At 31.7% G+C, this 11,328-nt stretch overlaps 1 long non-coding RNA gene across 1 annotated transcript; it reads right to left on the reverse strand.

Annotated features, from left to right (window-relative positions):
* Nucleotides 1-1,166: 1,166 nt before the first annotated feature.
* On the reverse strand, nt 1,167-1,724 carry LOC134475354 (uncharacterized). Its single transcript, XR_010046474.1, has 2 exons — nt 1,622-1,724; nt 1,167-1,361 (listed from the first exon to the last, which is right to left on the reverse strand). It is a non-coding gene; the product is annotated as an uncharacterized LOC134475354 (long non-coding RNA).
* Nucleotides 1,725-11,328: the final 9,604 nt, after the last annotated feature.

Raw genomic sequence — 11,328 nt, forward strand, 5'->3', positions numbered from 1 at the left:
GATCAGCAGAACACAATTGAAGATACAGCTATAACTACAGGCACACCTGACCAACTTATCTTTGAAAAATGGGGCAAACATGTTCACTGGAAGAAAGAATTTCTTTAATTCATGGTGTTAGAAAAACGAGCTTTTCTATATGCAGAAAACTTAAACTAGAACAATTCCTATCACTATGCACTAAAGTGAAGTGAAAATGGATTTTAAAAAATCTAAATTTTAAGACAAAAGCACTAAACCTCATAAAAGAAAAAGTAGGTCAAAATCTCTATGACATAGGGATAGCCTTAGAGTTCATGAACAAAACGAAAGTGCATGAGAGGTACTTCAAAGAATCAACAACTGGTGTCATCTTATTAAAAGGCTTTTGAACAAGAGAGTGGAAAGAAAACCCATAGAAAACATTTTGCCAACTGTCTCTCAATCAAAGATCTTCTGTCTAGATAGTATAAAGAACTGAAAAAAATTAAAATCCTCATATTTAAGGATCCAATCCAACAATGACATATGAGATGACCACATAATTCTAAGATGAAGAAATACAAAAACCTAGCTTGGCGTGGTGACTTATGCCTGTAATTCCAGCACTTGGGAGGCTGAAGTGGGAGAAGACCAGCCTGGGCTACAAAGTGAGCTCAAGGCCAGCCTGAACTGCATAGCGAGACCCTGTCTCAAAAAGAAAAACAAACAAACAAAAAAAAAAAAAAACACAGAAATACAAAAAGCTATTATTTTCAAAAATGCTCAACACAATTGGTCATTCTAGAAATTCAAATTAAAACTACATCGAGATATTAACTCAATTCAAAAGATTGGCTAACTTCAAGATATTAACCAATAAAATGATGATGGGACTGTAGGGAAAAATGTACATTTCTCCATTGTTTTGGGGAGTGTAGACAGGTACAACCACTGTGAAAATCACTATGGAGATTTCTTCAAAAAATGAGAATTAGACATCCCATTCAACCCAGCTATTCCTCTTCTGCATATTTCCCAGAAGAATTGAAAACATCATACCACAGTTTTAAATGTATGTTCATGTTTATAGTAGCACAATTTGTAGTAGTTAATTCTTCAAAACAAGCCAAATGCCCAAAATCTCCAGAATGGATAAAAAAGAAGTAGTATTTTTATATAATGTAATGCTACTCAGCCCTAAAGAATATTAAAATAGAGGCTTTTTATTTTGATTTTTAAAATTTTAAACAGGATAAAATGAATAAAAATAAATTAGTATAAGTGATACAGAACTTCAAAACCTTGTGAAATCAACAATAGTCACCATTAAGCCTTTTGTTGTCTTCAAAATAGCTGCAGATAGTTTCAGATGTAGCAAAAATCGAACAGAGTAGAATAGGCTAGAAAAAGTAAAAACAAAACAATGAGTAATAAAAGCCTTCAAAATAAGCCAATAGTGAATGCAAAATGGCTACCATAATATACTTTGCTATATTTTAAATAGCTGCTCATGCCTTCAGATTTACCATAATCAAATGAAACAGAAGAGAATAAACCCAGCCCAAGAAAACAATGAAAATGATATGGTTTCCAAGCAGGGACCACCTCCTTGTGAGGTCGACTTCTCTCTCCCTGCAGTCTGCATATGGTGTGGACTCACAGAGAGAGGCTTCAGTGTGGCTGCCCCACTCCAGCAGCAGCCTGCACATGGCACCAGATTCCAGGTGAGGTGATCCTCTCAGTGGGGCCTGGTTCTCTTCCTCCACAATCTGCACTCAATTTGTAGAAAAAAAATGATGCAGTTAGAAACCAGACTCATAAGTGAAATAAAGAAGGTTTGCCTGTGTGTTTGTTTCACTAGTGTAAAATACTGAAAGAGTAAATAAGATACAAAAATTGCAATAGATATAGTAAAAAGGAAAAAAAAAAACTGCTCAAAAGGAAATTATATTGCCAGATCAGTCTTGCAAGCTTTTATCTGGTATCCCGAGCAATTAATTTGATGGTAACAATATGCAATTATAACAACCATTGTTAAATTCCTAATATCTTTTTTTGAAATCCTAAATTGTCATTGTTTTGTCATTTTGCTTTTGTTGCTTTTTATCTGTTTCTTTCCTTCTTGATTTTTGTGGGGTTTTTCTCTTTAAAAAAAAAAGAAAAAAGAAAGAACAAATTACCATCTGTAATAATTTGGCATTGGGAGTAAGTTTTAAAATTACTGCTTTATATGCATAGAATATTTTGCTCACTAGCAGCACTGACTCATTTTCTCATGGCATATTATACTTGTATTATTGTTTAAAATCATGGAAAATTTTCCCAGAGAAATTCAAAGAGATATAGTAAAACAGTAGGGAAGAATTCAGAATAAACTTAGTAAAAATAAAATTTTAAAATAAATATTTTTAACTTAGATGTATCTTTTTATCATCTGCTTTTTTTTGCAATGCCTCATTTCTACCATAAGTACAAGTATTTCAAATCAATCAGGCCTATTCTTAAGGGGGACAAAAATTTGACCAATTCATTTACATTACTATTTATTTTGAGAAAATGTTTACCATTCCACTTCAATTTTGCAAACATTTTAATAAAAAACATCTTGAACATAACACATTTGATAGTCATCTGTGTCAAAAACTTTTGCTTACAACAATGAGGATAGAGCCATTTGATATGTAAATATTTAAATGTAGAATGACATTGAGTTTCCAACTTTTTTTTCTAAATAAGAAAAATTTTGACTTTTATCAAACATCATTTCAAATAGAAAAGCTATTCATACAAACCAATGCAAGTGAATAAGCACCTTTCTGTACCAGTTCACTTCATTTTAGTTGCTTCATACCTTTTACCAACATCTAATTTTTCTATCCAAATTCTTCTTTATGTAGTTATCCAAATGTTTGTACTTTGTATCTCCTGAGACAGGTCGTTCACATTTGGACATTTAAGACTGCTAGAAAGTTCAAGTTTGCATTAAGATAAAGTTTTACTTTCTAAATTTAACATTTTCAATTTAATACTGCCCCATTCAATCATGAGGTCAAGTTGATTCCTTCTACATGATAGTCCTTTGTATGTCTGAAAACCTCATTTCTACCCCAACCCATCAATTACCGGACTTATTACTCAGTCATCTTTTCTCAAGCTAAACCTCCTTAAAGTTTCCTCATGTAATTTGAGCTTGTTCCTTCTTCCTCATATGTGCAATTCTCCTGGCTCTTCACTATTTATTAACAGTAAATGACTTGTCTGGCTGATCATTGTTAATATATCATCAAGAAGAGACTTCAATTACGAATGATTCTCTTCAAGTATGGCACAAATGCATATCTGAATTAACATCATTAAGTGAGCTTACATGCCAGAAAGATCACTGGAATGCTCCTATTAATCTCCATATATAATGTAAAATAAGTGTATCTAAATTACGATTTTTAAGAGACCCTATGAACTAAAAGAATCACTTGGGCATTCATATTAGTCTTAAAATGTGATGTAAAATAAAGCAGAATCAATAATTAGTTGAAATATATTACTTTGCCCCAAATGACACAGTATTATACTAATGCTAACATTTAAATAATAAGTATAATGAAAACATCAAAATGGTGTTGAGTGTGTAAGGTGCACTCCAATACACATAGAGCAAAATTAAAATCTTATGTATTCTAAAAGTAATAGTGATTTCACTACTAGGAAGAGTCATACAATGTTGCTATGACTAGTATATCCACTGAAGAATAGTTCATAATATAAATTACTTGTGATATTTCTAGCGAGTAGGATAGTTACTTAAGTAAGCCTATATTCTCTAGCAGTCATAACATACCAAAGATTTAATATCATAGGCTTTAAAAAATCAACACTTTCATATCTGGTAAAATAAATCTTTATCCATTTTTAAAAGTCAGCTACAAAAAAGAATAGCATTTGTAATTCTTATTTTAATTTTTATTCATGATAAAATTTATTGGTCTTACCTCTGGGCCTGCTGCTGAATTTTTATAACTCTGAACACTCATTGTTGTGTGAGGAACTACTGTCGCATTGAGTAGGGTTATTTTTTACTATTCAGCAGTGTTTTCACTAAATGAGAAAAAATATAAAATGAAAAAGCCCTTCAATTATTGATTTTCTCAACTTGTATTCCAAAAAAAGACAAAAAAGGAAAAAAGATCTTTTTCTCTTTTGCTTGGTTTAATAATCAAATAATTTTCCTTTTCTCCTTCCAATAGATTTTTAATTTTATTATTCATATATATTTGTAACATAATAAACAGATTCATCTGGAGAATTAGTTCATACATCTATCACAGAAATGCTTAGAAACACACTTTTTGTTATATTGCATACACTGTATGTATGGAGTATGTTTGGAGAGTATATGTTATAATTATAGAAAAGCAAGAATACAGGAAGAAAAATGTATTACATTTAGGTAAATGCTACACTAACTTCTGATTCTGAAATTATTTACTTAAAAGATGATAGGAAAATTTAAATTTATGAAGAACATAAATTAATTCAATATTTTCTTTCTCAATTTAATAATACAAAAGAAGATAACATTTTAAAATCCTCTATATTAAATTTTTATACACTTCAGATATACATATTTATCATATTCATCATAGGAAATGTGCAGCTGTACATGATATGTTTTGATATCTTTTAACATTCCTCTCCTTACCCTTCAATCCCATTGTCCTATTATTTAAAAGATTTAATTGCATTTTATTTTTCTGTTCTTGTTTTTCTTTTCACTTCTTTCGTACTCCTCTCCCTTTTCTCAAATTCTTCTTTCCTTTTGGTCCTGAGCATCAAACTTACAATCTCACTCTTGCCAGGGAGGCGCTTATGCTGCTGAGCTAAATCTCCAGCCTGTCTCTGCCTTCCTTTTGAAAATTTCTTCCTACTTCTTAATATCTATTATACATTTTGGTTCTTGTTTGCACATTTAGTTTCTTAACCATAGAGAAATGTGATACTTAAACATGTATGGTCAATTTATTTTACTTAGTAGCATGTTCTCAAGGTATATTCATTTCTCTATGAAGGTCTGAAGTTTATCCTTCTCTCTGTTTGAGTAGCACAACACATCATTTTTATCCATTCCGTGGTTGATATGCTTTGAGATTTTGTATAAGGTTAAGTTATAACAAACTATGCTGCCATAAACATGGGTGTCCAAATATTGATGTAGCATGATGCTTTTAATTATTTTGTGAAGATAACAAGAAAGGGAATAGCTAAGTCAAATGATACCACTAGTCGTGATTTCCTCACTGATTACACTAGTACACACTCCACCAACAGTGAGGAAGTGTTCCTTTTTGCTCCATAGCCCTGATAGCAGCTGTTTTTGATTGATTTCTGAAAAATAACCATTCTTTTTGAAGTGAGATGAAATCACAGCATTTCCATTGCATCTCTCAAGTGCTCAATTGTGTTGAACACTTTTTCATATATTTATTTGCTCTTTGTAACTTTATCTGAGAACTGTCTATTCAGCTCAGATGCCCATTTGTGAATTGGATCTCAAACTTGGGGAGTCTGATTTTTAAAATTCTTTATATGTTCTAGACATTATACTTCTGAATGAAGAACAACTGGTTAAAATATTTTTCCAACTCCATGGTTGTCTTTTCACTCTGTTGGTGAATTATCTTGCTGTACAAAGGTTTTTATAAGATGAGATCCCAGTAATTGATTCCCTGAACTATTTCACATGCATTGAGGGTTTTATTTATGAAGTTGCTATATACTCTGATGAATTCCAAAGTTCTACCTCTTCACTCTTCCAGTAGATTTAGCACTTCTGCTTTAATATTTAGGATATTAACCCATTTCAATATTAGTTTACTGCATGGTGTTAAACACAAGTCTAGTGTTAGTTTTTAGTATGTAAAAAGACAATTTTTACAGCAACATTAAAGAAGCCATCTTTCTTCCACTGAAAATATTTGGCTCTTATGAAAGATAAGGTGGCTGAATGTGTTTGGAATTGTTTCTACATCTTCTATTCTGTTTCAATTGATCCTCACATCACTTGTTTGCCCAGTACCATGCTGTTTAATCATAGTAACTTTCTAGTATAATTTCAACTTAGAAATATTGATATCCTCTGCTTTGCCTTTGTTGACAAGAAGAAGAGCAAGTCAAGCCTAATGTCCATATGTGGGAATAAATTAAAAAATTATAACAAAAATGAATATAGATGAGAATAAGTAAACAATACAAACAATGGATCAGAGAGTTGGTTCTTTAAAAGCACAAATAAATTCATAAACCCCTAGACAATCTTATCAAAAAGTAAAAGGAATGAAACAACTTAAATGCATGCAATGACAAATGAAGGGTGAAATTAGTCTAGATTCTTTAGAAATTCAAAATATCAATAACTACCTCAAAACTCTCTACTTGATGTTATGGATTAAAAACTGGGGATCAACTTAACAATCAGCTGAATTAAATCAGCATGTTACTGAATGTAGTTGGCTCATCTGAAGAAAGTTTCTGGAACAAAAAGAGATGTAGAGATAAAGAGTGTATTGTTGTAGGTTCCCTTAAATGTTGTTAATTGGAGTTGTTAGTTCTCCTGAAGGCTATTGTCATGGCTAGCTTCCCTGATATGAATTCAGTCATTATCATTAGAGAAGCGCCCTGAGAATAGATGTGGTTCACTTTGGAGAAGCTCTTGTCCTTACATTGAGCATCTGTTCTGGCTTGAGAAGAGAAGATGTGGGCTGTTTAATCTCCAGGAGAATTTTGTCATGCTGGCTTCCTAATATGTACTCAACTGTTCTCTCATCATTGGAGGAGCTTGGGACCTCACTGCCACTGCAAATGACTGTTGTGCTTTTCAAAGAAGACTTTGAGTTTCTCTTTTTAAATTTTTTTAAAGAGATTAAGACAGAAGAGGGCATAACAAAGCATATCATATCAGAACAATGCAAGTAACACAGCATTTTACCACAAGACATCACATAATTAACAATAACTACCATAATGTCTCTTTCTTGGAAATAGTTGAGCATAGCTTCATATACGATAGTATCAAACATAACAAAACAGTGTAAAACCATTCAAGAGAATGAAAGCATTACAGGACTTTCAGAACCAAATAGCAGAGAATGTACAATGGCTACTATATTATCTCATTTTCCATAGAAAATCTGTTTATATTATCACACATAATAATATCCAATAAGATATAACAGGATAAAACCAAAGGAAACAGAAAAACAAAAGCATAGTAGGACTTCAGAGTAAGATTATACTAAATCACTACTGGCTATTCTAATGTCTTGTTTTGTTTAAAATAGTGATTTAAACTATCACAGATAATAAAATCAAATTAGGATAAAATCATGAGCTTCTCTTCTCCTCTACACTGCAGAACACTCAACCTACTGTCACAGATCCTTCATCCTACCGGAGTAAAATTTCTCATTTCCACCACTGATCTTTGAGCCTTTAAATGTAGATCAATAAAATGGACTTGTACGACTCATTTTTGTGGCTTCTAAGCCTCCAGTTGGACTCATGGGAGGCATGGCCATGGCTATAGGTCTTCAGCTGGACCCATACAGGACATTAGTGTGGGTTCCAGGCCTTTAGCTGAATTTTCTTGGTCTTTAATGCTGTGGACAGATTTCCTGCACTTTCTTTTAACTCTGGATGTCTATCATTAAATAATATTACAAATTCATTATTCTGTATTTAATTGTTCTCCTTGCAACCCTGGACTACAACTTGAATAAGAAGGACAATATGAGGGAAATACAAATAATTCTAAACATGTATATTTTACCAAAGCTCAATAAAAAAGATACAAAAGTTCTGGATAATCCAATGGCAGTTTATGAAATTTAAAACATAATGAAATACTTATCAACAAAGAAAGTCCAGGTCCTGATGGATCCAGGCTAAATTCTCCAAGAAATTTAAGGAAGATTAATTGTCAAAACTCCTGAAACACGTCAGTGAAATAGAAAGCAATACATTCCTCCGTAACTCCTTCCTGGAGGCAACTATTACCCCTATATCAAAACAAAAATAATGTCTAACCAAAAAGGAAAACTACAGGCCAACCTCAACCTCCCTAACGAATAGATAGATAGATAGATTGATACATAGATAGATAGATAGATAGATAGACAGACAGATATACTCCTCAATAAAATACTAGCAAAAAGAATGTAACAAGTCATCAAAAACATTATATAACATGACCAAGTGGGATTCATTCAATGAATGCAGAGATGGGAAAAATATGCAAATCAACAATTGCAATGCAACATATCAATAAATGCAAATACAAACATCAAATACATCTCAATACATGCAGAAAACACTTGAGAAATTCCAAAACTAATTCATGATTAAAAACCCTACAGAAAGATTAGACAGTCTTTAGCTCAATTTTATAAAAGACATATGACAAGATAACAGCAAATATTATACTAAAAGGACAGAATATTAACACTTCAAGCTAAAAATTGCAACAACAAAATTGTATCTAATATCATCACTTTTATTCAACGTAGTTTTGAAAACTTTAGATAGAAAAATTAGACAAGAGGCAAAAATAAAAGGAATAAGTATAGGAAAGAAAGCAGCCAAATTACCAGTATTTGCAGATGACATGATACTCTACATAGAAGCCCTCAAAAATTCAACCAAATCACTTATGGATTTAATAAGCAAATTTGATACCACAGCTGGATACAAGTCAATAGCATTCCTGTACACAAAAATAAATTAACTGATACAGAAACTAGGAAAACAATACCTATGGCAATAACTTACCAAAAATGAAATACTCAGAAATCAGTCCAACAAAAGAAGTATAGATCTATACATTGAAAATTATAGTACCCTGGATAAAGAGACAGAAGAGGATATCAGAAAGTGGAAAGACAACAATTGCTCATCGATACCACTCAATCATAAAGAAAGAAAAACTTGACACTTTCACAGGTAAATGGATGCAACTTGAAACCATATTCATAAGTAAAATAAATCAAACTTGCACGTGTGAACACTATATTGTCACCCTAGTGTAAGACACTGAAAGAGTAAATAAGCTCCAAAATATAAAATAGATACAGTGAAAAGAGAAGAAGCTGATCAAAATGACAGTACAGCTGGAATGGGGGAAATGAGAAGAGAAGAAAAAGAAAATTATATATACAAATATATATATATATATATATTAGCTAATGTAATTTCTATTATTTCACTGAAAAGAACGATTTGTGATTATATTGTTTGATTAATTTTGTTATGCCTATATCTTGTAATTTGAGCCAATCTGAAAATAACAATACCCAATATATTAATCATTGTTAATCTCATGTTGTTTTGAAATTGTGCATCATTGTTTCTTTGGATTTGTTCTGTTTAAAATAAAAATAAATAAATATCTCAGAGTTATCTTAGCCATGAATGTAAAAGAACTCTATAAAAACCGTCTATTTTCTAGAGATTTAGCTCAGCAGTATAAGCACCTGCCTTGCAAGCACGTGGTCCTGAGTTCTATCCCAGGCCCAAAAACAAATAAACAAACAAACAAAAAAAAACCTCTAGTAATCTAAAAATAGACTCAAGAATTTATGATACAATGCAGATATTCTCTAATTTTTGATAGATGGAATAAATAATGTAAGAATGACAATATTATGAAAAAAAAAACAAATTTAATGCAATATCAATCAAAATTCCAACACCATTCTTCCAAAAATATAATAACATGAAATCCCACAATTTATTTGGCACCTAGTGTGCTGATGAAGAGCTAAAATATTCAAAGCAAAACAGAGAAATATAAGGTGTTATGACCCCAAATTTCAAGTCAAATTACAAAGCTAGTGATAAAAAATAGCATGGTACTATCACAATAGACATGTAAACCAATGGAATAGATTTGAAGACATATAATCTATACATTTTTAGCAATCTTATCTTTCAGAAAGGGACTAGAAACAGTGATAGCAAATGACAGTCTCTTTAGTAAAAGATTCTGGGGAAACTCATTAAACATTGCAGAAGCATTCTAGGTTAATATCAAATCAAAATTGTTGAGGGTCACAGATATAAACTCTGAATTGCTAGAAGATGAAATAGGCAAAATTCTTGAAACTACAGGATGTCTTGAAATTTCTGAAAGAACTTTAATAGTTCAAGTAACGATACTAAGAATTAGAAAATGAGATGCTTCTGCATAGCATATTGAACAACATACAGATGAGGCAGCATAATTAATTGGAAAACATTTACTACCTCTGATATAAGAATAGTCCTATAACTCAAAACTGGACCACAATTGTATACAAGATATAACTTATATTTTTAGATTTTTTATAAAAAATAAAACATAAAAAGAGTAAAAATAACACAAAAATAAAAAAAATGAAGAGTAAGAAATCACTAGTTAAAAATCACATATTGTTCTCTTCCAAATAACTGTTCGAGTTAAAAATGTGAAGCATATAAAATGGACATCCAAGCAGTGAGACTGCAAAAATTCTGTTGAACTATACAACAAAAACTGAGTAATATTGTTATCAATCCTATACACTTAAACATACATGCAGTTATATCTTTTAGAGCACTTTCTATGCCTCACTTTTTTACAATAGCAATTACACATTTTGGGTTTTATTACTCACACATTTCTTATTGTGTTTTACAATAGAGACACAATGTGATATTTATAAATATGATTCTTATTTATTTCACTAATGACCATAGCCTCAGTTTTCTCCATTTGCCTATGACAGCCTCAATATCGTCCTTTTTATAGCTGAGTAATATTCGATTGTATAAAAATACCATATATATTTTCATCCACTTGGCAGTTGGTGGGCATCTTGGTTGTTTCCAAGATTTATCTATTAAGAATTGTACTGCTATTAACATGGGTGAACATAAATCACTGTGATATGACCTTTTCAGTTTTTCTGGGAAAATACCCAGGAGGGGAAGAGCTGAGTTGAATGGAACTTCCAATTCTAGTTTTTTGAGAGTTCTCCATACTGATTTCCATAGTGGTTGCACCAGTCTACATTCCCTCCAACAGTGGAGCAGTGCTCCTTTTTCCCTGCAGCTTCGCCAACATTTGTTATCAGTTGATTTCTTGATGGCAGCCATTTTTTTCTGGATGAGATGAAATTCCAATGCTTTTTAAATTTGCATTTGTCAAAAGACCAGTGATTGTCAACACTTATTTATGCATTTATTTGCCATTTGTATATCTTCATCTCAGAACTATGTGTTCATCTCTGATGCCCATTTTTGGAGAGGGTCTTTGAATTTGGTGGCCTTGATGGCTTCCAATTCTTTCTATTTTGCGGA

Source organism: Cavia porcellus, unplaced genomic scaffold (assembly GCF_034190915.1).
Source record: "Cavia porcellus strain 051 isolate PalLab524CR breed Dunkin Hartley unplaced genomic scaffold, mCavPor4.1 scaffold_3, whole genome shotgun sequence".
In the NCBI taxonomy this organism is placed as follows: domain Eukaryota; kingdom Metazoa; phylum Chordata; class Mammalia; order Rodentia; family Caviidae; genus Cavia; species Cavia porcellus.